This window comes from Bactrocera oleae, chromosome 2 (assembly GCF_042242935.1).
Source record: "Bactrocera oleae isolate idBacOlea1 chromosome 2, idBacOlea1, whole genome shotgun sequence".
Lineage (NCBI taxonomy): Eukaryota > Metazoa > Arthropoda > Insecta > Diptera > Tephritidae > Bactrocera > Bactrocera oleae.
In genome coordinates this window covers 92,701,065-92,728,903 of record NC_091536.1, presented here as the reverse complement: position 1 = coordinate 92,728,903, position 27,839 = coordinate 92,701,065, and the positions used below count along the sequence as shown (strand labels likewise).

The following is a 27,839-nucleotide window of genomic DNA, read 5'->3' as shown; positions in this document are numbered from 1 at the left end:
CGCGAATACGACTTAGACAGCAATCGCTCGTACTCACCTATCGCGTAAGTTCGGGGTATTACTGTACTGAGTATTCATACCATGTACATATGAAGGTAGATCGGTAGAGTGGCTGTCTGACGTACCATGTATGTAAGTGCCTTATAAATTCTGTGTTGCTCATACGACATGGTGTACTGTATGACGGTGCATTTGATACAAAACTTTAAATGCGTATAACGTTTAAAGTTTTTGTGTTTTATGAAACGATATATTTTGTATAACAAACTATTTTCTATTAGAATATCCTGTTGTAGGCAGGTAAAAGTAAATGGCATGGTTTAAATAGAAAATAAAAAAATTTATTTCAAAATTAACGGCCACCCTTATGTATATACATACACTCCTGCGAAAATTCCAAGTTCGAACATCTTTCCTTTTAGTCAATGAAATCTGTTTAGCGTGAGTTTTTCGCTTGCTGTGTAGTAAAGAGAACAACGCTGTGTTTATAAAAGAGCGTATGTAAATGGAGTGGCGAAAGTTATCGCCTGCGCAGTAGCAACTTGTATGAGAGTTTGTACTATAACAGCTGATCGAATAATTGTTATTGTTGCTGGTTTTTATATACAGGCAAAATACTGCATAAAGTTTTGGCTACATAACGGTTGTTCGTAATCCTGTTAAATAATCGAGGTACATTGATATGTGCTTATATATTATATAATAATTATCAACTTAATAGATTAATATAGCTAATGAGTGGATTTGGGCCATTGCTACACCCACAACACAGTTTAATTCAAAATACGTATTGTATCTCTGTAACCAATTAAATTACAAATATGGCAATGACAGCCAAATAGTGGGAGAGCATAAGAGGTTCGAAAATACTTGTAAAATGGGTTTGTTTGCATTCAGGAATAATCTAAACTCGGTTTGGCGAAAGGTCCTCAAAGATATTCAATGTATTCTAATGTCGTCTATATCCTGATGATGGAAAAGTACAACCGATTCGAAAACTGAATTTCGAAGCTTTGAAAATACTTAATTCGAAGAATATAATTTTTCAAACGAGTAAAACAAATTTCCGTAGAGACGGTGAAAGGGGAAAAATCGCCACAATTTACCAATTGAGAGAGCAGAGTACACTTCATCTCTCTTAAAGAAATCTTTGGCGAGCATGACCATAGAGGATAATGTTACTTTGCTCCTGTGGCATTGAAGTCATTTCGTTGTAAACATTCGACGTGTGCGGTACACGAGCGGTATGCGGTTATAACACTCATCGTATATACTTAGATATGGCAATGTTGCTACATAACACGTGCGTATGTGTGTGTGCGTTTATTTACATTGCGTAGTGAAAATAGCCGGTATAACTTGTGGAGTGCAGTGAATGGTGATTGGTCGTTAAATATACCGCAAAAAATTGCGATAAAAGGGTTATAGTTACATACATACATACATGTATTAGATACGAGTATATAAATCAATATAAAAGTCTGAAAAGTGTATATGTATAAAAAGTATAAAAGTTAGTAGAAGGAAATATTAAACAGATGAGAGCAGGGAAATCATAATATTATGTGTAGATATGTAATACCTTAAAAGTTATATATATATACATATTATATACTCGCATAAGTGTTGTGCCCTATATAAATATATATTATATGTATTATACCTAGACATATATCTATGAAATCGGTTAGGGAATAATGTGCGTGTCAAAGTGAAAATATACGTACGTTCTAAATATCTCTATGTGCATAAATATGACTATATACACATACTCGTATATGCCTACATATTTATGTCTGTACTAAAGGGCCATAATAAAGGAATCAAAGTGTCGTGCTTGGGAATTTCCGTGTAGTGATACATAAACATAGTTGTTTTGCATGGAATCGCATACGCTTCTATCAAGGCACATATGCCTATGTACATGCATATATATGTGTATGTATCTGTATAGATATATGTTCTAGAATCTAGATAATTGGAGCTACACATGTATATATGAACATAAACAAACAGTCATGTATGTAGTTCATAAATAAATTACCACACTGTTCGCGGCAGATAAGCTTGGAATTTGCGTGACTGGATCCTGGGGCCTGACGGCAATAGCAATCAAAACAAAAATGTAAATACATATACATCATAGCAATAACAATAATAAACACGACATTTCACATGCCTAACTATGTATAGGTACTATATATAGAAATATATTTATGTATATATATATATGCATATGATATTAATACCTATCTTACCTACATAATAGAAAATGCTTTGAAATTATTTGCCGGCAATATCAGTACTAAAATGCACAATATGCTCAGAGGCTTTTATGGGATATATTAATATAACCAGCGGAACCACAGAGAGGTTATATTGATATTTATGTAGCGTGTTTAAACATTTTTTTAGTGAACATTTCCTTCTATAGAGATCACATTGAATTTACGGTATTATTCACAATTTGATACGAAATAGTGTTTGGCAAAGGTCACATACCTATACATATTTGTAGACCATTTAGTTTACATGATCATGTGCTTCTTATGAAATTCGGCTCCTTCGGATTTTTATAAAAAAATTTCTATAAATTTACTTTTATTAATTTTTATATTGCTATAAAAACTACTAAAATAATAAGTACATATACATTTTTTTCTTTCATTTATATATAACACATACATATTTCTATGAAGAAATAAAAAATAATTGTCCGAACCTTGGGTTATCACTAGGTCCGTTCTTGTCTTGTCCAAAGAGCTCTCTTCTAAATGTAAATCCTGTTTTATTTTAAAAAGCTCTCCGTTCAATAGGCTTGTCTTGTTTGTTATAAAGTAAATATGTTTTAAATATTTCCTAAAAAGCTCTACCTCCTTCCATTTATGGAATATTTAAAATTACTTTTAATTTCGTTCTTCGTTTTCCTTCTAATGATAATCTTATTATTATGCAATATTCTCAACTTTCAAGTATATTCACCATGTGTGCACTCGTAAATATATACCTATGTATATATATTATATATCGTGCTCCATCGTTTCATAAGGGCCAATCAATAAAATTAGGGCATAAAAAGTCGATAAGCACGTGCCGCATTTGTGTTAGAATTCACACATTTCAATAACACACACAAACTTGGAGTTCTTCTTTAATAAGTAAAATTAAAAAAAAAACAACTTTCAAAACACGTTCCTCCATTTTTATATATTCCAATAACAAAACTTTAGCTTTCTCCTAAAAGCTTCTTCTTATCTCAAATGAAAGGGAAATTCGCGAAAATTCGTAAAAATATACTAATGTGCCTGATTTAACATATAATCTGTGAAATATAATAAAGTTTTTTTATATTTTTATAAATTAATTGCACAAAGTGAGTTTTTAAAATAAATCCCAATTTTTAGATGGATTTTAAAATGAATATATGTATATTATTGATATTTAAAATTTCTTCAACATGATGGCGTAAGCATATTACTTTCTCAGTTTATGTTAATTAAAAATAATAAGTAAAGCGTAAACCGCCCAACTGTGTGTTCAAGAAGTATGCACCTCAAGCTGAGAAGTAGCTCAGCTCACTCGAATATGTTGCGAGAACTACAAATTTTGTTCCTTTTTTACTTAGTTACCCATATTTATTTTATGTCACTTTACGTTGTGCCTTGTATTATTTAATATAACGATCTAAAGCGATATTACCATGCCATATTATATTTTTTATAACGAATGAACGGCTTTTTTAACAAAGAAGCGCCAAATTTATGATTGGGAACCATAACCTAATAAAAATATTGAAGATTCACCGGAAAATCAACTTCGTGTTTCTGTTGACTATTTATTTAGTTTGGTGTCAATTTTGTTCTTACCGAAAATTCTCGAAATCAGTACATCATTTCCCTAGCCCTCATATACGAAATATGAATTTGATCGGTCAGTTTGTATGACAGCTATATGCTAAAATTTCTGTGGAGATTGAACCGCTGCCTTAAGCAATTATCCGTATCAAGTTTTGTGAAGATATTTCGTAAATTAAAAAAGCTTTCCATAAAAGTAGTTGATTTTGATAGTTAAGTTAGCAATCAGACCAGATCGATGTCTGAAAAACTGAGGGACTTGTACGCACACATACAGACAGACGGACGCACCGACAGATAGACATTGCTAAATCGACTCAGCTCGTCATGCTGATAGTCTGATCTGGCTGATATATATATATGATAAGATCTTCGCCGTCCCCTTCTGGGTGTTACAAACTTCGTGGCAAACTTAATATACCCTGTTCAGAGTATACAAAAAAAAACATGAATAATTTTATACTTGACGTGTGTAACGGTTGTAAATCGCACAGTACGAGTATACTTTTAAACTCGCCACAATTTACAAATTAAATTGTGAATTAAATGTATATACGCTTACAACACTAATGAGTGAATAGTAATTACTCATACGCCCTGTGCCACCAAATGTTCGCTTGCACTGCTTGCTCAATTTTAATCGCAATACAACAAATCTGAAAGAATAATTGGATAGTTGTATATTTAATTTGTCTAACCCTCAAACGACTGACGGTTGACCATAGAAATTCTTGGACCGTGAACCCCTTTAATCAGTTGACGGCTTTTCTACTCTTATGTTAGTAACCAACTTTACCGACGTCTTTTAGCAACCGGGTACCGGGGTACGGATCACGATCTGAGTATTAAAAATTTTGTTTATTTTATTAAAAAAAAATTTTTAGAAAAAAATATTAAAAGTCAGTGACAATTTAAAGAAAAAAAATAATTATAACAACGTAGAATCGTGAATGACATCTGAAACCTATTTGGGACACCCCAGGTAGTCGGCCGGCTTTTATTGTTCGGAGCCGTGGCCGTGCTGGATTTACTCAATATATTCCATCGGAAGCAGCTAAGTAGGGTATAAAGATCTGGTGGATTTTTGATGCAGAAAACTCATATCCTTTACAAGGGATTATGTTTACTGGTAAAACAGATAGTACTCGAGAAAAAAATCAGGGTGAAAGAGTAGTGAAAAAATTGCCGGCTCCGTACCGAGGTAGTGGTAGAAACATCTGCATGGATAACTTCTTTACTACTGTACCAGTTGCTAAACATTTGTTGTCGTTGAATATAACCATTGTTGACACGCTAAAAAAGAATTAACTTTAAATACCTAGTGTTATGAGAGCGAATAAGACACGGGAGCAGTATTCGACAGTTTTTGGATTTCACGAAAAGGTTACCATGTGTTCCTACTTTCCTAAAAAAAAATAGAGCTGTCATTCTGATATCTACAATGCATTCAGATATATCAGTTGGTGATGACGCTAAACGAAAACCAGAAATAATAAATTTTAATAATAAATATGGACCAAATGGTGCGGAGATACACCAGTTAACGACGATCTTCGAGATGGCCAATGGCAATGTTTTTCAACATGCTAGATATTTTTTCACTTCCGGCATATATAATTTATTATGAGAATAATAAAAATAATATAATAAATAATAAATAAAAATGACAGAACGTCGTCAATTTATGCGTAAACTAAGTGAAGAACTAGCATTGCCGATGATTGAACATCGCACGGCGAATCCACAAATAATGCGCCACTTCTCAACAAAGATTGCCATTTAAAGTGTATTAGGCCATATACTGACAGAAACAGTCGTGATAAAACTCCAGAGACTCCAAAAGATAAAACCGGAAGGAAAAAATTGTCATGTCTGCAATGCTTTGCCAATAAGAAGACGGTAACAGACACGTAAGGCCTGTGCCAATTGTCACCAACCTGTGACGAGCACTCAGTTAATCGTGTACAATGTGTTCAATGTCATTAATTATAAAAAAAGTGTAATATTTTTTTATTTTTCTAATAAAATTTAGTTGCATGCATGAATAAAAACTATATACAATTTTTTTCTTATGCTTTCCACCCAGGTATCCGGTCGCTAATAGGGCGATGGCTAGAGTTTAAGACGATTTGAGAGCTTAAAATGAAATATTGAATTTTTTTTAAGCTATTCACACAAATACACCGCGGTGGGTACCCGGGTACCCGGTTACTAACCCAAGGCTTTATCTGATTGTTTATGACATTTCTTTAACTTTGTGATTTAGAACTTTTAGTCAGCTTTTGATAACAAACATATTATAATTATTTACAAAACTATATCCTTAAAGAAAGAGAAGTAAATATTACTTGACTAATTTATACGAAAATATATCTATAGAAATCCAAACAAGAAATATATAAGTAAGGCGATAAGAAGCATATTGCCATTTTAAACAACAAGAGTATATGGAAATTATTTAAAAAATTCTGACAAATGCTTTGAGATATATTAAAGAAGAACACTATGAAAAAGAAAACAGTAAAATTCAGCTACACACTCACAATAGTAGAGTTAAGTGTGCAGTGAGCAATTGAGTGAAGAGCATGGATTTCAGCCCCGCAGACACGAATTCCAAACAGAAAACCATTAAAAGGAGATCAGCGTAAGCTCAGTGGGGCAATAAAAAGTGTGTTTATTTTTCTGATTGTCTGATTGGTATAAACTGTATTATTGGAATCAATTAATTCAATTTACTAATGCAACAAATACAAAAATATATAACAGCGCTGAAAATATGCGGACAGAGATATGTATTTACGTATTCTTTATTATAATACTTCTATAAGTCTTACATAAAAGAAAACCTAGAATTTTCAATGGAATAGTGTTGTATCGGATTTTCTTTGTCTTGTCTTTCAATTTAAAAGAAGAGAAGGAGTGTTTTTAGTTAGATATATAGTATATACATTTCAATTTACGTTCGGTCGTGTAGATATTAAAGAGAACAGAAAATCTACACAGAAAACACTTTCTTTAATATTTCACTTACATATATAAAACGGTATATATGTAAGTGAAATTTTTAAAGATAAACTTTTTATCTATTGTCTCAAATTTTCTCGTCCAATTGTCGCATGTTGCGTTATAGCTTTCTATATTTACATACCTACATATGAAAGTACATTCATATGAACGCATCACATGACTGATAAACTTTTCACAAATGTACATTTGTATTCAAGTTACAACGAAAAGCATTCATGAAATCAAAAACAACAACCAACCAAAATCTTCTTCTTTAGCATCTTTTTTTATAGATAATAAAATAACAATTAGTGGTAAACACATATTCATAGTTCCAACGATGCTCAGGTTCAAGTCTTGATCAAATTACGTTTACGTCACAAATTTTCTCGCGAAATATACTCGGGAATTCCTTTTATTTAATAGAGAATCTAGTCCACTTACTAAATATCTGACAGAAGTGTTTAATCTTGAAATGAAAAATTATAGAAATATATCAATCACAAAATATGGTACTATGATCGATGCAGTTTTTACTAGATCGAAAATTTCAGTTATTAATTTTTTAGATTCCTAACGCCTCCTAAAAAAGGAAATAATTATTCACTTAGGCAACCGAATCGATTAATATTATATAACTGGCATCAACGACATTCTTATGTCCTTAAAAAGTTCACCAAATTGTTTTCAGTTTTGACATAAATGTCATTTAAAATAATAACAATAAAATATTATAATAATTTACTCTTTAATACTTAAATACTTGATATCTAACTAACATTAACTGGCATAATTGATCGTGTTGCATACTGACAAGGAAATAAACAACCGTTCCAAAATGCCTTTAAATGCATGTCTATGTACATAACCTCATTTGAATATTTCATTTGGATGTCATCAGTAAAAGTGTCAGCAAATGGCATGTCATGGTGATTAGCATTAATGAATGAAACTTAAATTATATTTGTTGCTATATGTATTTTTATGTATGTTTGTATATAACTGCTGTAGACGATGCTTATACTTTTGGCGCGAATATGATTTCGCGAACGCGTGTTGCTGCAATTAAGAATTATTTATTTTTCGCTGAATTGGTTATTCGAGTCGACAGAGCGTTGATTTTTCATCAAATTTACATACATAATCCAAAATTTGTGGGAGCTATGTTATATTTGCTGCAACAAAAATAATAAGTATAATAAATTTAAGTAAATACATTAATGCAACTTTGTATGGTTGATTTTAATTTTGTTTGAAAATTATAATATCCGATAAAATTTTAGAAATAATTTAAAATTACTGTTGATTTTGTAAATGAAATTTGCATGACATATTTGCTCTTGCGCGTACATATTTTCTCTTTAGTTGCAAATAGTAGTAGTAGTAAAGAAATTTAATAGTTTTGTTTTATTAAAGAGTAAATGATATTCGCCAAATTTAATTGTTGTCCCTTTTATAATATCGCTAGACTACAACAAAAACCCAAAAAATGTCTATCAGTTTATTTTGAAAAACTGCTTGTCATTTGTCAGATTCACTCGTAAAAGCACAAAATATAGTTGTGTTTATGTATGTGTAAGTACACTTCTGTTTTATTTCGCGATTGTCGTTGGTACTTTGATTATGTTGATATTTGAAGAAAAGCAACTGGTGGTGAATCAATTAACAGCAGTTAAACAAGAATTTTCACTAACAGTTTGAAATTGTGAATAATTGTCGAAAATTTGTGTTTTCTATGAAAAAGCGCCCTCGTAAAAACAACTGTGTTGGTTTATCCGATTATGGGAGATTGGTTGCTAATTGTGTGGTGTACAATGGCATTAAATCTTGAAGTTCTTACAATGCAACAATGACATTTTGAATATCACGTAATATTCGGAGGCTCAATCGCATGAGCACATGGTAAATATGTTTTAAGAGATATTTCGATTCCAACACCATCTTTTTATCACTGTTTTCGAAAAAGCTTTAAATAAATTATGTTTAATTGGTACACTTTTGCAGCAATTTGGTATTTACATAATTTATAGATTTATTTCAAATGATTCCGTGCTTGAAAATGGTAAAGTAAGTGTGCAAAGGTGTCTTTATATATGTATATCTATAACATCTTGGTACTAATTAGGTTAAATAGTAAACAGATGAAGATTGACTAAGAAATAAGATTTATGTTACCCATAAAATGAAACAAAGACAGTTATATTTTGTTATTGTATTATTCTATGCTTAAAATCATATGTATTATATTTAATCACTGTAAGAGTTTAAACTACAAATACAGCTTTAAGCAGATCACTGAGTATATTTTGCTTTCTTCCTATTACAAAGTTGTTTAGAAGAAGAGGGAAGTGATCGTTTTTCCTTATAGCAGGGCTATAATATATTTTAGGCATTTTTACAAATATTTTTTCATTACATTTACAACCAACAATACAATCCAGACGAATAGTGTAAAGTACAAATTTGCTTTAATATCGTCACGATATTAAAAATTTACTTCTATTAAGAAAGCATTAATTAAATTATTACTTAGTGTTATATTTTCGACAGGCTCGAGTGAGTCTCAAATACAGAAATATAGCAAAAAAAAGGCAAGGGTTTGCATTTTGTGTGACATTGCCTTTTTAAAATGTATTACTTAATATTTTATCCTCTATTATCGCTTTTTCTTTTTGTTACATTAAGAATATAATTTAAGCAGTTTCTCAAATTATCATTTCCTTGTTTACATAATTAATTCACATTCTTCGGTCCTCGTTTAAAAGTCTTCTACGTTTTCCCGGTATTTGTGTTAGACGTCAGTCAGTTAGGTTAGTATGGAGGCAATTGATGATGAGCACCCAATTAGATAAAATGAAAATTAAATTGTAAGCATGTTGTGCAATTTTTTTAAGTTACTGAGTAATAAACTTATTAGATGGGTGAAATAATACTAAGAAACTAGGTGAAATAATAAATAGCATAAAGCTAAGGAAGATACATGATCTGGTTATAGATTTATATGAGTGCTCTATAAGGGCACCATAACAGAATCAGAATAAAGTGTACTAGTCCAAGGATAAAATATATGTATACCAGTAATATTATATAATGTATAGGGCCAACCCAAAATGATTACTGTTTATAGAAAACACTCGAACTTTATAAAAAATAAGGACACTTAAGTTCAATTGTTTTACTACCGCAATCGGAAAAGGCACATGCATATTTACTATTCATAACATATTCATATGTATGCCTACAAACTCTAAAGCACTCGTTACTTGATACGGTTGGTGAACTCAATATTTGCCCGCATTCAATTGGTTTTGCTTTCTGTTGATCTCTGAAAAGGCTTTCTGCTTCATTCAGCAAATTTAACCGAAATATTGAATCAATCGATTCATATGTGGTAAATTATACTAGTGCTACTCACCAAATTTGCACTCTTCAGACAGTCAGATTGTGTTGCGTTTGTAAATTCGCTGACGCGTCAAAAGTAGATATTCAATCGACTGTCGTATGGAAGTCTTGTGTGTATTGAAATAGTAGTTGTAATAATTGGAACGGATGTTTTTTTCGAATTGGCAAATTTTCGGTGGAAGTACGTTTATTTATATTTCGTCAGTGTCATCGCTCGAACGGATATCCTCATTTATGTTAATCCAGCACTTATAACTGCAATGCGATTATAAGCCCTTTTCGTTTCGACACTATCTCTTCTTAGTGCACACAATCATAGCCCCGCACCTCCGGATTGGAAAGCAACATAGTAAAGATATTTAAAAACAATGGTAATATCATTGATAAAACACTTAGTGTATTTTTGTTATGAAAAGGCTTCTAATGATATCTTTTACCTTTCCTAAGTCGGCTTAACGTTATCGATACCTCCACTTCAACAATATCCTGTAAATGAAGCCAAATCATTGCAATAATAAATTCGAATCTATTTATCAAGATAAACTATTATAAATCTTTATTTGTGTTTTTTTTCCTGCCCTCAACGCTTACTCAGAATCAGACTGGTGCGTTGTGTAGTTTGATTAATATGCTTACCGTTGTTTGTTGCTTTCCACGTCATTTGTTTTCCTCACCTTACAGTAATCTCATTTTCAGCGCTGACGTTATGTTATTACCACCAACAAAAATAAGCAAGCCGAACTCGTCCGCCGGTACGTTGTAAACTAGTTAACAATTCAAATTCTAACACTTCAAATTCTCCGTATGCGCCCCGCTTTTGATGCACGTTTTATGAGTGATGGTTATGTTTCGTTGTCTGTATCCTTTTTCAGTCAGCATATTCCGCAAGAGGGAGTGAAGAAATAATTCTCTGTAATTGAAGTGGCTGAGAGTAAGAATGTTTTCCACAAGCTGGTGGTTAAGGTGTGTAGTACCTTGCCAAAATGTGGCTTATTGATCTTCAATGAGCGCGTTGCCAAAAAGTATAACTAGTGTCACAACATCAATAGTTGCCTTGGGCAACATTTAACAGTTGTTTGTCTTTTACCATAAATGAAAAGTCTGTTTCAGCTTGACATTTCGTTGTCAATACTAACCCTCATACACATATGAAATTCTCTTCTTCAATTTTTATATGAAACCATGAGTATATACATATATAACATTGATTCGAAATAAATATTGAAGCCACCCGTGAATTGTACGAAATATCCAGCGATATTATCCACAATTATGGAGCTTAAGTCCAATCGATTTCAGCAGTGTAGCAAATGATCTAAATTTTATAATAGCGTAACACAAAACCTTAATCTAATGACTGAATTATTTAATTAACCGTGATTATTATAAATTTTTGTATAGCCAGAATTGGCAATAATTAATCTTCAAAGGTCTTAAGACAACATCGTTATTATTTAATTAGACTTTATGCCAAAATAAATTAACCAAGTTACTTGCGCAGACTGCAGAAAAAGTCAAGTGCAACCCTCTCTAATACATAACTGCTTGAAATGATATTTCAAGATGTTCGACGCCCACAATAAAGTCTATCAAACTAATTGCTGGTGGATGTGACGACATATACGTGTATGTGCGAGTGAATGTAGAGGAATACTAATGAACTGCGTACATACATACACAAATGCTTATGCATTTTAATTAATATTACAAGTACTTTGTAATAATTTAAAATGTAATTACGTATTTTGATATCGCCAAATAATGACAGCGGGAGTGGTAGAGAGATGTTTTAACATTACGTGTTTATACCTTTAACAGAGAGCAACAGTGAGCATTATGTTACACATACACATGAATGGAACATCAAGCATTCCAGTATGCCCTTGGTAAAATTTCAGACGTTGTTGCCAGGCGGACGCGGATTTGAGGCGCCAAGCTATAGACACCAGCATTCATTCAAAATCACAGCAACATACAAAGCGTATCAAAACTTGTGTTAGCTTTGTTATACAGATATATGTATGTATGAGTATACACTAACATATGGGGATTTTAAGAATATGCTGAAGTGTGAATATTATTTCCTTTGTGTCATTACCCCACAAACAAAACGTAACTACTTTTCCTAAAGTAACAACCGACAAGAGAAGAGTCAAACTGAACAGTCTTTCATAAACGACAAGGCTTACTATGAATTCACTTTTCGGAACCGCGACAAGTGTTTTTTGAACGTGTGGTTTTCAATGAGGCAATACTTTTTCGGAGTTGATCTTTTTGAGAGCTGTTACCTGATTTATACTCAATTTGGTCTGTCATTTCCTAATGAACAGACTTACTTCGGAACAACGTCTGTAAATCGTGCAAATTTTTTATTAAAATATCCGTTCGGTTCACGCGTCACATCGCGCGCTGAGTCAATATTTCGACGACAAGATCGCCCAATAGAGTCGGTAATTCGAGCAACCTTATACCGGTTTTATACCAAGTTTATTCTAGAGGATGATGCGAGTTCTCTGAGATGTCGTACAGTGCACACTGAAGACGCAGACTGAAGACATTTTATGGAAGGTTTTGCGAAAGATCAAATTCAACTCGTACAAGATGTGAAGCCGAACAACCATCAAGCTTATCGCAAGTACGGCGAATGTCGCAGTGATGATCATCCATAAGTCATTGTTAAGACGACTTTAAATCCTCAAGAAGATAAGACATTCACATCACTTTGGAAGAGATTATTCAGCAGGGCTGCAATTCGGTTTTGAACCGAACCGGCTCTTTTTATTGGCTTTGATTCGAACCACGAACCAAACCGCTTTTGTTTTAAATTGCGAAAACCGAACCGGAAATGAATTAAAAAAATGGTTTGATTCGGTTCAAAATAAAAATCGACGTGCTTAAAAATGTAACTATTAGGATAAGCTAGCACAAATTTCCTTGAATGGAACGCCATGAGATGTCATTTTTCACTGTAATTTTAAATAATTGCATCTGTGTTCTCTGAAGATTGACATACTTTTAAAGTGATTATTTTGTACAATAAATGTTTTGGAAATGAGTGTGAATCCAGTACACAAAGGCTTTTATTTTGACAAAAATTATTATACAAGTGAGCGAATACTTTGCAAATTTGATATGAAAGGAAATCATACAGCAAATTTGGCGAAAGACATACAAAGAAAGCACGCACACATTTCAGCGAAGATCGTTGGCTAAATTTCGAAGAAGAAATTCCAAAAGCACTCTACATTAAATTTTCTTTCATTGACAGTCTATATTTTGTCATGCTACATACTCGTATGTATATGTACAAGTATATTAAAATAACTATTGGTATCTTCCATACTAGGTGTGGTAAATGTATTTAGTTTTGTAATCAACGCAGAAAAGTTTTAATAAATATTTTACGCGAATTTAACCTCATTTACAAAGCCTTTTATTTTAGTTCATACATATGTACATACGTGTGGATTTTTTAATATCTATTAGTATAAAAAACTGAGCCAATTGAACCGAACCGAACCGCGGTTCAGAGATACTTATAAACCGGTTCTTGAACCGGTATATATATTTTATGAGTGGTTCGAGCCGCTGAACCGAACCGCATCGATTTTTGTAGTGGTTTGCGGCCCTGATATTTACCGCGTTATTGCTGATATACGGTCCCATTTACTGCAAAAAGTGGTTGAAGAATGGGCTTCTCGACTTGCTGGAAATCATTTTAAAAACATATGTTCAAAACTTGTCTTAAAGAAACACCTTTTATATGCGGTGTAAAGTCCTTCAATGTAAATGAATTAATTTTATTGAATATTTGAAGGAAATGTACTTGATGGCTTCTAAACAAATGAAGCAATCGCAAAAAAATTTGTATCTTATTCAGGGTTCGTTCGATGACACTGTTGCTCTACTTAGAATACAGAGCTATATTTATAGCAATAAAATTCCTTTAAAAAAGCATAGAAAGAATATAATAGAAGTGAATAATAAATGACAATTCAGACTATTTGCAAAGCAAACATTTCAAAAGTTCACGAGTTACCTTCTGATTCGGTTCTTCGCACTCAAATTGTTTCCTTTCCACTTTGCACAAACTAATTAATTAATTACCTAATTGTGTTAATTTATTAGTAAATAATGTGCTTATAAGTTTTTACATGGCTATGGTGTGAGATGCAGTTAAATATATAGAAAATACGAAAGTGATAAGTGTAGTATGCTAACTAAATAATAATTGTAAATGACAGCAGAAGACAAGACTAAATATATGTATGTATTTGATTGTAAACATCATGTACGACAAGTTCTGTTATGTGCATGACTTATACGTTTACTAATGTTCATGTACATGTATACATATATTGGTACTTTTTTTTGTAAAAAAATTCGAAATTTTTGACACATAAATTTTAATGGCAGTGAAAAAGTTTTAACGTTAACCGTTCTTATTGAGAAATATAAAACATTTGCTTCTCTTGAAGATCGATTCTAGGAAGTTTTTTTTTTAAATGCGATTTATTCTCCTTATACAACTTCATAGGAGTATATAATATTTATATATGAATTTAATGTTTATTTCAACCACACTTTTTTTTAGCTAAGCGGTCAATATTTTCCATTTTCAGACATTTGTGTCAAAATTGTGTCTTTTCAGATATTTGTGCTCTAAAAGAACATTTAGCAGCGGTATGAAAAATTTAAAAGACTAAAAGTTAATAAAAATATAATATGTAAAATGCTGTGTACGAATTTCCAGTGGTCGGAGAAGAAATTACAGAACAACATTTTTTTTTTTAAAGAAATATCAAACTTTCGTCGTTTAATTTCGGTATAATTTATTATTTTATATTCGCATATACTATCTATATCTGCATTTACATACATATATGATGAGACGAGGGCGTATTAGGTAAGAAAAAAAAGTATTAATATTTATTAGAATTCCATCACATCGCAAACATGGTCATCATCAACTTTGGACAATATACATACATACATATACAAGGAGATAGTAGAAGCAAAGATAATACTTATTCCGCATTAAATATATTCTATATAAATATTCCATATTTAATGATATTTATGTGTGTTTTTAATGTATTCTTAAGTGTTTTTTAGAATTTTATCTACAAGCTTAGAAGCTTATATACAAGCAAAAATGACAGCAGGAAACATATATATACATATACCGAATAGGAAATATTCCATTTCATTCCATTAGTGCAAAGTTAAATACTGAGCGTTGTCAGAGATTGTACGAGCAAATAGGCTTAAGTAGACAATAAATATATGAATGTGTGTTTTTTTTAGCAAGAGTGGTCACGCCGTACCTCTCTTGGTTTACTTTGCTTCATAACAACATCACTTACAATAAACACAACACTTTTAAAAACAATATGCCAAATGATGATGATCTATGTGATACAATTTTTACAATTTAGTTGACAAAACGAGCCATCCCTGTTAATAGTTTTGGTTTCGTATAAAAACATTTTGCTTAAAACTATGAAATTAGTACATCTTAACTTCTAAAAGAATTTTATGTATGAACATACAGCTGCGTTAAAATTCTTAGTAGTGTGCAAAGGTAGAAGAGGAACTCTAAAAAGTATGCGATATACTTAACGATAACCTAATATATATGTATGTATGTATTTCCCGTTTGTCCTAAGCAATATTGATAATGACCGCCGGTGCGTATACGCAATATACCATACAGTTCTAGTATACATATATATTTTCTATTATTTAATTTTAGAATTAACAAGAAAAGACGATAAGCTCGGTTTCATCGATATGTTCGCAGCTATATGCTTTAGTTATCCGATCTGAACAATTTCAACAATTTCTTCGGAGATTGCACCAATGCACAATAATCCATGCCAAATTTCGCGAAGATATCTCATCAAATACACAAGTTTTTCATACAAGCACTTGATTCCGATCGTTCAGTTTGTATGGCAGATATATGCTATAGTGGTCTGATATTGGCCATTCCGACAAATAAGCAGGTTTTTGGTGAGAAACGGTCATATGTTAAATTTAAGATCAATATTTCAAAAACTGAGAGACTAGTTATATAGGGTATATACAGCGTATATACACACAGACAGCCGGACATAGCTTAATCGGCTTAGCTCATCATACTGATCATTTATGTATATATTTTATAAAGTTTCAGACGTTTCCTTTCGGGTGGTACAAGCTTCGTCACAAACTTAATATACCCTGTTCAGGCAATAAAAACGCTCCATTTAGTGTAAAAGGCTTAAACGCATTTCCACATTTTATAATAAATAATCGTAAACCTATGGTTCTTTGCCGGTATGAGCGTTTAACGTACTTCGGGATCATAGTTATTGTCTTTTCCCATCTTTTGAGGGATCCTTAGGTGCAAGGTCTACTGGTCGAAATAACTTGTGCTTAAGATATGAACTAATATTGCACTTTGTTTTTTAGATCTTCCTAGCATCAGCATGTTCTGTAATAAAAACTCGCTATTTTCGTAAAACTAAACTGGTGAATAATTCTTCAACCACTTACAAATATTTATTACCGTATTCCGTGTATTATTCCATTTTAGTTGGTTTAATACGCGAAACGTATGAAAGTAATGACTGACATAGAGGTAATGGAAGATTAAATAATATTTAAAATTTTTTACTCATTCAGCAAACTCGATTTATATGCAAATTATTTTGGTCGCAATAAAAAGAAATTACCAAATCATATTACATAATTTAAGATCTTTCGCTGAATTGCTTTCAACTTCTTTCACTTCACTTTCCAGAGGTTCTAATACAAGTATATTCACTTAGTCGAAAAAAACGCACATCTGTGAATTTTCTGAATGATTGTTTGCTAGATGAGTAAAGCTATTTGAATTGCTAGCAAATCCTTTTAAAACTTTATCTGTTAACATGTCTGTGTGTACAAGTATGTGCTTAAGTACTCGTATGTTATCCAAACGCATTTTCTTACCAGAAAAATCCATAACAACCGCTATTTATTTATAATATATGTATTTATGTAGATACCTATCTAGTGCTGGTGAACAGGTGAATAAGGATTATCGTTACAAAAGTTGCGCTTGCAATGTAGCTAATATGTATAATTTTAATATTTCCTTTAACATACTTCTATGATTTTTTCAAATAATTATATGTATATATTTACATATATAAAGTCTTATAATGATATTTTTATTTAGAAAAGCTATAACCTATAGATTCTAAAAAATGCTTTAGAATGCCCAGTTTGACTTATCGGATATAACATAAATATGTACAAATGTAAAAACGAACAACAACAGGCGACTGTAAGGGTTTTGAAATGCGTAAGAGATTTCAGTGAGATCATTAATGACAGTAATCTCTTTCTCATTATTTTATGGAAATGAGCTGCATTACATGATTAGACCAGTGCCCGGCACAAATATAACCTAACTCGTTGTAATAGTGTAAATTTATTTTTTGAGTAGTGTGTATATGGTAAGAGTTCTGAAACGAATAAACTATGCTCAGTACGACTCAGAAATTTAGGAGGCGTACAGAGACCAGCTCGGGTCTATTACCCAGAGTTAAAGGTGTGATATCAAAAGAAGATAACGCACTAGCCACCTGGTATTACAGAGATATCCTTTTTTGTTTTTCCATAAGAACATTTTCGAATAAAGCTTACAGTAATTAATTTAGAATTTGAATTGCATTCAACTGTTTTTGGTATCTTTTGCAAGTTATGTAAACTTTTTGTCCACCTTCGCTATATACATATATCACTAGGATTATATTGATTTAGCACATTTAAAAAATAACTCCGACTCTATTTTAAAGTTTGCAAGCTTTTTCTTTTCTTTCATACATCTTAGATCTCAAAGTTTAAATGGTAAATAAAGGTATGCAATCATGTTTCCGTTTATTTCTAGGCTTTCATAATATTTACCGCCCACAGCTTAGTTATATCACGTCACATTAATTAATTTCTCACCATTGTATTTACCGTCGGTGAACTATGCGACATAATGTGCCCTTTGCACTTGTGCTATTTGTTATATTCTGGTTTGTTTCCATACTTTTAAACAATAAATGCACCAATTTGCTTGGAAAAGTATAAGAGGCTTTAATGCTGTTTGCAAAGCTTGCCAAGACCTGAATTCAGTTTACCTGTGCAATGCATTGCTGAACATTAGAATAAAGAAATATAAAATCATTTAGGAGATTACATGATATTCCTAATCACGACAGGAGAACAATGAATAAACATTTCGATGGTGGAATTATAAATAATCTAATTTTTATGAAGATTTACATTCCAACTAAATAAAGAGTAACACCTCTTTATTTTTAATTCATTTATTGAGTTACATAGTGTATACAAATTATTGGAGGTTAGCATCTATGATAATTTGCCTTAAATATTTGACCAAATTAGACTATCAAATTATTATTTACCTTAAGTATTCGACCAAAACTAAACTATTAAACTATCAAATTATCATAAATGCAAAACTTCTTTCATTTCACATTTCACATTGGAAACCAACCCTTAATATTCATATTTGATATTTATGAACGAAATTATTTGAACAAGTGTTAAAGTAAACTAAAATTTATTAGTAATTTATTTATACATACGTAAAAGCCTGTGCCATAAAACGTGACAGAAGTCATCAAAAAAGCACTTAGTAGACTCAGTACTAAACTACAACAGTAGATGAGACAGGTGTTAGTTGAAGTCGCATTTCTTCAAGTTCACTTTAGACATACATACCTTTAAATATATATACATAGATTTAAACGACAAAACTCCCTAAAACAAATCACATATGTTTTTACCCCAGATGAGAATTGTGAACAGGTATTATCTACTATTTTATAATAAATACATATTTGCAATCATATATTTCGACCTAGGAGACGGCTAATACTAAATATAACGGAACATTTTTACTAAGAATTCATATTCATAATTCATTTTTAAAATTTATTCTAGTTGAGAATTTACGCTACCAAATGGTATGTGTAAATATGTATGTATATATTTTGATGTTATGCTTTTGAACGATTTTTGCCTTAGGCGTGTTACAAATTGAGAAATGGCATACTCGTGAATGAAAGAGAGTGTGCTTACAAACACATGTGACCAGTGATTACCCACTTAACCATAACTTCTTGACTAAAAATTTTCGATCTGTATTTTATTCTAAGTAACATTTTCTAAAAATTAGTCGGAGAAAAAAATGGAAATAAATAAATTTCTTGCATAAAAGTATATATAGCAAAAATTAAATCTATTAAGTTTTCTGAGTCACTTACTTTTAAAAAATTGATTAGCTCACTTGAATAACCTTAAAACCTTCTAGAACTATTATCTTACCTCACTCAAATTAGATAGGAAATTTAAAATAAAAAATGTGTCTGCATTTAATATCATCATAGGAATGTAATCCCGAAATATTTGTTGAAATGTGCAGCAGTTGTTTTCTTTCAAAATTTTTAATTTTTCATACCCTTTGAGTTACTATGAATAAATATTTTACTACACCGAATTCAAAGTTAGTTTACTTAGCACGTTGATTGGAGTATTTGGGATTTCCTAACGTCTGTTTGTTTGCTTGTATATAAATAATATATGTAATAATATATCTTTGAGTAACTTGAGTTGTAAGGCTGAAATATTTTTATATTTTCGTAATAACTACAATTTTTTGTCACTCAAAGGAAGCCCCAATGTTATTTATGCATCGAATAAGTGTGTATATTGAAATAAAATTCCATTGGAATATACTTATTGCTGTTTTTTGTTATGTACTTTCTCTGTGTCTATTAGGGATATTTTATGAATCCTTTAAAAATATATAAATAAATTGTAATTAGAAAATACTTCTTTTTAACTACTATTATAATAAACAAAAATATTAAAAAAAAATTGATTTCAAGCAAACTCAATAAAGTCTGCAGAGATTGGTCAAAAAGTAGTTCGGTATGTGAAAAACTAAGACAAATCGGCGCGCATACGCAACTTTAGTTTATTACAAGCATTATATAATTAAATTACATTTATATTCAGAAAAAGCAGTTAAAAAAACAAATTTATGTTAAAAACATTTTAATAAATAAACTAAATGGCAAAATGTTGTTCATAAAAGTTATATAAATATATTGCTATGATTGCTGATGTATAGAGAAAAAAATTGTTTTCTTCATACAAACACTGCGACAATACCCATATACATACATGGGGAAGATAACGAATTCATTAAAAGTAAATGTAGGCAAGCTTGCCAACAGCGGGTAAGAATTATACCGTAACGCTGAAAAGCGTTATTATTAGCTAGTAGAAGAACTCCGTAACTAATTTGTATTTTGTGATTTATATAATATATAGTTCCAACAAACGATTTAAGAAGCAAAGGAGAATACTGATTCCGGAATCTCGGCCAATAGCAATGGGCTCTTTGGTATTACTTAAAATGTAAGAAAGTTTAAAAATCATCCAGGTGGAATGAATTTATATCTGTCAACAACACATCATAAAGCATCATAGCTATTGCAATATATTGGGATCAACTTTGTACAAATAATGCCCTTAAGGTGTGCCACTTCCAGTCTTAAAATTGTTAAAAAAAGCTATTAAGGTTTATTAATTCAGTGTGTGCTTTGTACGTCAAAGTTTGTGAAAAAGGAACATACATTACACTTTATTAAGACAAATTTGGTTTGGAAGACGAAATTTTGGGCTTGCAAACAAAACCGTGACTCGTCATACAGTTTGATCTCTATCATTTGAGGAATGTTTTTTTGATTTTTTCCAAGTTTACTGCAACAAGCAGTATAAGAAGTGTAAAGCTCTCTCCTCCCCAGATGTTCTTCCAGCATTTTTTATGATTTAAATTCCTTTTATTAGGTAAATCATTGTAAATAAAACGCATTGTTTTGTACAAATTCGTTTCCTTAAATTGATCATTTATGACTTCATATGCCCTTTTAACCTTCTCTAGTATGCCAGTTAATATCCTTTGCAAAAATAGATATTCGATTCTTTTGATATCAAAATTAACGTGCTCAAGGCTGTTTATGCTCGGCTATTGGAGTAGAAGTTATCGAGGCAAATATGAATTTATTTGGATGATAGCTTCTTAGGAAGAAAATAACGTGTGCAAAACTTTAGATTGATATCTCATCGATACTCAACTGTTTCTTCGTTTATTTCGATTAAATTTAATATGAGTAAATTTCATCAAATCCTGCTTCAATATAATTGATATTTGCTACATGAAAACAGCGGAAAGAGAAAAACCCGATATAGTTAATGGTCAGTGCAGCCTAGTACATAATTAATATTCAATTTGTACATTTTTTTTATTGATCACCATGACGTTTAGTTAACACCATAAAGAATTGTGTTATTATTTACTCGAATTGCTTTACGTCGCCATCAACTGTGAATTCCATCGATATTTTTGAACAATATATGTACATACGAAAGTCGGTAAAAATGAAGTAAAGCAGATAAAGTTCTTATTGTATTCGATTCCATATCTACCTACACGTACATATGTAGTTTGTACTTATATGTGCCCACACATCTTCTCTTAAGAGGCCGAGTAAATATACTATTCTAAAAGCTTGTAGCTAAGCCGATAAAGCCTGCTGTACTTGTAGTACACCAATTTCAATCACGAATGACATCAGGAAACAACAGAGATTTCCGAACTGGAAATACTCGGGTATACGTTCAATTAGTGCAGACTTAGGTACGGACTCAATGTCAGTGAAGGTACGAGTAAATGCACTTAAGTTGGCAATATACAAATATGTGCACATGTATGTATGCGGTTGTGATAAAGTAAGCAAGCATTAGAACTGAGCATGAAGGCTGTTTTTCTGAAATATTTTTCACAAGTGGCGACTTTTGCTTTAATTTTACCAAGGCAACTTCGTATGTAAAAATTGCTTAAAATAAGGAGAACAATATACAAATTAAATAACTCGTAAACATATATCCAGCTTAATCTTTTGTACGGTTAAATCCTTTATCTCTATATTTTCATGTCTTTTTTTCAGCAAAGAGTACAGCATTAATTCTATATTTCTATTTTCAACTTCCAGCCTTTTTGGTCGGTTTTTATACACTGAACAGGGTATATTAAGTAAATATATTAGTATTTCGTGACACTAAAAAGGTAACGTCGGAGACCCTATAAATTATATATACAAATGAGCAGCGTAACAAGTTAATTTAGTGATGTCCGTCTGTCTTTCCGTCAATCTGCATAAATATGAATTAAACCCTCGGCTATTGAGATATCGATCTGTAACTAAATAATTTTTATTTTAATGCTTATTTCATTTAAAATATCCTTAGAAGTAATTATTTTTTAGGGCAGAAGATTTCATAAGAAATTGTTTTTACATAACGAAAAAAAAGTATATATTTAAGGAGCTCAGAGTTTAATCACTCTTTGCGGATTTATTTTGTTTATTCGCATTTCTATTTTTATACCACATTCTTTAAAGTACGAGTATATTGCAAATATTTTTATCTTATAAATTAGAAAAAATTTTAATTTTGCATTAAACTAGAAACCATGAATATTTTTTGACTTGAAATAGTTCTTGGTTAGAAATTATATTTAAAGGACTGAACTTATTATATATATCTTTGCATAGAATAAACAAGTTTGCAAGGAACTATACCAAGTTCAATTAGTTCAGCCTTTGCTATAGCAACGCTGTATACTCCGAGGGCGCCGCAACGTAATTTCACTGCTTTTAATCGATTTTTTACTATGGAAATTTAGTTTCACATTTTTTAAAGGATTGCGTCGGCATATTTTACCTTAAATGTGTACATCTTTGAAATTGTTTGAGCTGTTTCATCTACACAGTCGATTAACACTTGTCCGACTAATTTTAGCTCACAAGCACAAAAAGAGATATCTTAATGACACTGACTGATTTATAAAAATTTATATATGTAAAGTCTCAAATCAATTATGTTATAAATCAAGTAATCAAAAATACATTTCTCTATTTCACATTTTATTCAGCTATTTTACAAAAATTTTTATTATTTACACTTCTTTATAGGCTAAAACAGAGATAAACTTACGTAAATAAACGAATCAAGAAATTTCGTTTATCGATTTCGATTCCTAATGATTGTATTTCACAACCCTTATCAGAAAATACCGTTATTATGTTAGAGCTGTGTGTGTGTGCAAAAATGTTTTATTCAGCATAAACAACTCATTTCCTGTATTCGATACTACCAAAAATAATATAAAAGCATGAATTAACAAATGTAAATATGTATGTATAAAAATCGATAAATATTGCATGCTCTAACATATTATCGAAAGAGTAGAAAATAAAAGTCGAAGCAAAATAGTGATGGCTTAAAGCAATTGACAGTTATGTGTGTAATTTTGTGACTTTTTTTCCGCATACGGACGGAATACGCCGAGGCAGAAAAGGCAAGAGAGTTTTTTAAGTGTTGAGATCTAAAACTGCAACAAAAATTTCAACAGCTAAGATTTATAGTTACAATATAATAAATTGTTACATTTTCATTCATTAAGAGAAAACAATAAAGTCTTTTTAATTTTGAAAAGTGAGTCAGATAAGTCAAATGTGCTGGAATGAGAATTAAAATCATGACATATACGGCGGAATGGCTCGTTTAGTTCAAAATTTGATCTACAGGATTTTAACAGTAAAGGTCTAAACTGCTTCTAAAAGCGAATCGGGATATTAAATTTAATTTCAGACAGGAGAAAATAACTGCAAACTGTTCCATTCAAGATTTTCACTAAGAATATTATGCCAAGCATTTCCCTACTACTAGAAAGTGTAGGTAGATTAATAAGTTTTAAACGACTAGTGTATGGAGGTAGACTTACCCTAGAATATCCCTGTAGGGATATCAAAACTTCGAAATTTAATTTCATTTCTATATTGAAGTGATGTTAAGTAAATAGAAATTATTTAAGGTTATGATCTATGATAATTACTGACTGGCCAGCATAACGAAAATTTCGATGGGAGAATGTTGAATGCTTCCCTATAGAAGTTGATAACTTGGTACGAACATTGCACAAAATGAAAATGCTAGTAATGTGAATTATATTTTTTTAAACATTAATTGCCACTCATTGTAAATAAAAGCGATGTTTGTCCAAAACAAATTGTGACAGAATGACAAAGAATAAGTCGGAAACACTGACACAAATGAGTAAACGGATAAGACAGTTGGTCATCAAGCAAGTTAAGGCAAAAATTCATTCCACTAAATCATCTGTCGTCGCATATCATAAACACATCGAGACTCGTAAGTTAAAATAAGTTTGGCGCTCATTCGATATGTTTATTTAATTCGCTGACTTAGGAAGTGTAAAGCGTTAGTTTCATGTTTGTTTATAAATTTTGCTATTTTCTGAAATATATATTTTGTCACATAAACACACGGAATATTTAGATGCGTAAGAAAATGTCTGTTAACTTCCTAGATGGAAATTGGCAAAAACGATGGGGGAAAATTCTTAGGTCGAAACGGCATTTCTTTCTAAGGAGTTAGAAAAAGATTTAAAATTTTTGTTTAAAAAACATATTAAAATGCTCATGACGAAGTAAATATGTTCTAAATGGAAATCAAAATTTCAATTACTTAGGACTCTTGCAGTTGTTTCTTTCGAAATAATTTCAACCTTTTTAAACAAAACGCCTTAGCTTACGGAGTTATCATGATAAATGTGTATATTTGCTAACATTACTTTGTATGTGTCTATATATTTGAACTGAAATATTTTTGTGTGTTTAAGTATGTTCGATTGGTATACGATTTTTGTTTCTTTGTATTATTTTTTTTATTTCTTAGTTATTTATTCTTTTAAAATGCAGTTGCAATGAAGTTAGATAAAAGTTCATTAAAGTGTGTATTTTAAATAGAATAACAATATTGAATACATCTTAGGTAGGAGAATCTTTGCATGGATTTCTGCGTCGAGTGCGTTATATCACATATAATCCATAAAAGAAAACTTTTTATTTACAATTTACAGATAGGCAAATTTAGAATAAAACCTCCATACATAAAAGCATATATATACACACATGTATCAGTCAATATGCATAAGTATCTTTCCCTTCGGAACTCTTGTACTACACATGCACTTGTCTCTAAACGTTTTCTGTGAGATCTACCTAAGCGACTTACCATGCTAATACTCACGTATTTCTGGATACAATACAATCGGAAATATTATTTGTTATGTGGCAAAACGCAATTTTCAATCTGCCAACTAAATACAAATAAGTTAAAGTTACTAAAAACATTTACATTTTGTATATGTGCAGTAGGTTGTCCGCTATTGTCCAAGTTGATTGCTTTCTTGCAGACGCTCCCGGAAGTTTCAGCATTTGCCCTAAAAATAATTATCCAACGTTAAATCGTACCTTAATCAAGTTTCCTTTCGAATATATTTTTGATATTTTGAATTAAATTTTAAAATATATTAAGTAAACCTATACTTTAGAAAATAGCATATTCTAATACAAAATTTACCGCTCTACAAAAACGACTGTAATGATTTTATCCATAAAATACATTCATTTAAAAGTTATACACAGATAAATAAACCTAAATTTAAGGCATCAAATTACTGAGCATTCATTCAAGTGCCTTAAAAAATATGTGTTGCTCATACGACATGGTGCACTATATAACTATTAATAGAATTTTTTTATGGAAAGAAATATTAACTCTCTTTTTGTAGAGTGCAAAAGTTAGTATTTCAATATCTTTTTTTGAAATTTGTAGATTTACTTGCTTAATATTAAATATCAAAAACTCCCATGTTATATACATAGGAAAAGAGACATGATTAAGGCATGGATAAATTTTAATAAATTTAAAATGAAGAGCTTATATACATTTAATATTATATTAGGGCGTCAGTAAATAAAAATTAACTTGGCAAATAACGAATACTCTAATGTGCAGTGCACTTGCTATCCACACACTTATACATACATTTTAGTTAAAGCGTACTAATTCAACAATTTGCTCCTTTTATTACTAGTAAGTACAGCGTCTACCAATTTGGATGACGTGATTTTGCCAACTCGTGGCGGTCATGTTTGTTTATAGATTTGTGTCAAATAATAAATAAATAAGCAGCTTCCTGTTGAGAAAAGGGTGCAAAATATCAGATCGATGTCTCAAAAACTGAGGGACTGGTGTGTATATATACAGACGGACGGACAAACAGACAGACGAACAGGGCTAAATACGTGGTTTAGGAAAAACCCGTGAGATACCATTTTTTAGAGCATTCAATTTTTTACAAAATCTATGAAACGAGATATTTTTTCAAGTAGTTCGAAGTGAGATGTGAAGTTTTCTATCTGATAGTAAGAAAAAGATTTCCGTTACCATTAAGGGCTTATACTTGGAGAGCCTTTCTTAGAGGTGTTTATCAACCATTTTTTCATAGTACGAAGCAACGTTTTTATTACCCGCCTACCCATATTATTTACATACGTAACCTTAAGCTGTATACTTGTTGCAACTTCAAACTTGGGCTTAAGCTGGTATTGAGTAAATATTATATACACACTTCCAATCGATGTATGTGTAAATGTGTTTATGTTACAAGTGCACTTACCGTTACAACGTTTTTATACACCGTTATGTACATAAGTAGTATTGTAACTTTGTGGCTGTGGCCTTCGCGAAATGTACTTGAGTGCGATTGTGAGTGGAGTTTTTTTTAACTTTACGGAAATGAGTGGCATTTGGAGGTTATACACAGCTACACGCTTTACGCTTTAGTGTACGCAAACCACGAGATAAGAAAAAAAAACTATTTGAGAAATATAATATTTTTAGATCCGAGCAAAATCTTGTAAAGAATTTATACCAAATTAATTATGGAGTAATTTTTTGTCATCGTGGTTCAATATCAGATAATGTTTGTTTTGGTAGCAATTCTATTTTATATCCATATATTCTGTTATACGCAGCCAGCTTACCAGCTTCCATAGTTTAATTAATTTATTCCTTTAAAAATCTAAATAATAGAGTTATATATTCGGTTCTCCAGATATATTATGCATACAAATAATTTGTAAATATTTTTTTATTTGTTATGTACAATTAACAGCAATGAGACAGCTTGCTTATATTGATTTTTTCCTCTTATATCCCACATAAATTTGTGTAAATTCCTAATGAAGTCATTCAACATGGGTCGTCTTTTTAAGATAAAAGCTTTAAAAAAAAGTGTCATATTGTTGTATTTGTAACTGCTAAAAACCTTAATTTCACTGACGCAAAGAAGAATGTGAATTACTACGGCATGAGAAGCATCGTGCAGCATATTGGCTTGCCTTTTTCTAATCTTATTTTGACTTTGTGTTTATGCAAATTTTTTCTCTGCGTGAAATTTTTCGTTCTATTGCCATAATTTTTTTGCGTTTTTTCAGTACTTCAGTTCGCATTAAAATGGATTAGATAATATGGAGATTATTGATAAGCACCTAAATAGACAAAGTTAAAAAAAGTATTAGAGCATTGTTC

General features: G+C 31.1%; 1 protein-coding gene across 3 annotated transcripts in view; it reads left to right on the top strand.

Annotated features, from left to right (window-relative positions):
- The first annotated feature begins 1,221 nt into the window (after positions 1-1,221).
- LOC106623533 (serine/threonine-protein kinase 32A) overlaps positions 1,222-27,839 on the top strand; it is a 131,554-nt gene continuing 104,936 nt past the window's right edge. For all 3 annotated transcript variants that reach the window (XR_011394973.1, XR_011394974.1, XM_036356923.2), the window contains exon 1: positions 1,222-2,125. The gene's annotated coding sequence lies outside the window, so the exon portion shown is untranslated. The remainder of the gene's footprint in view (positions 2,126-27,839) is intronic.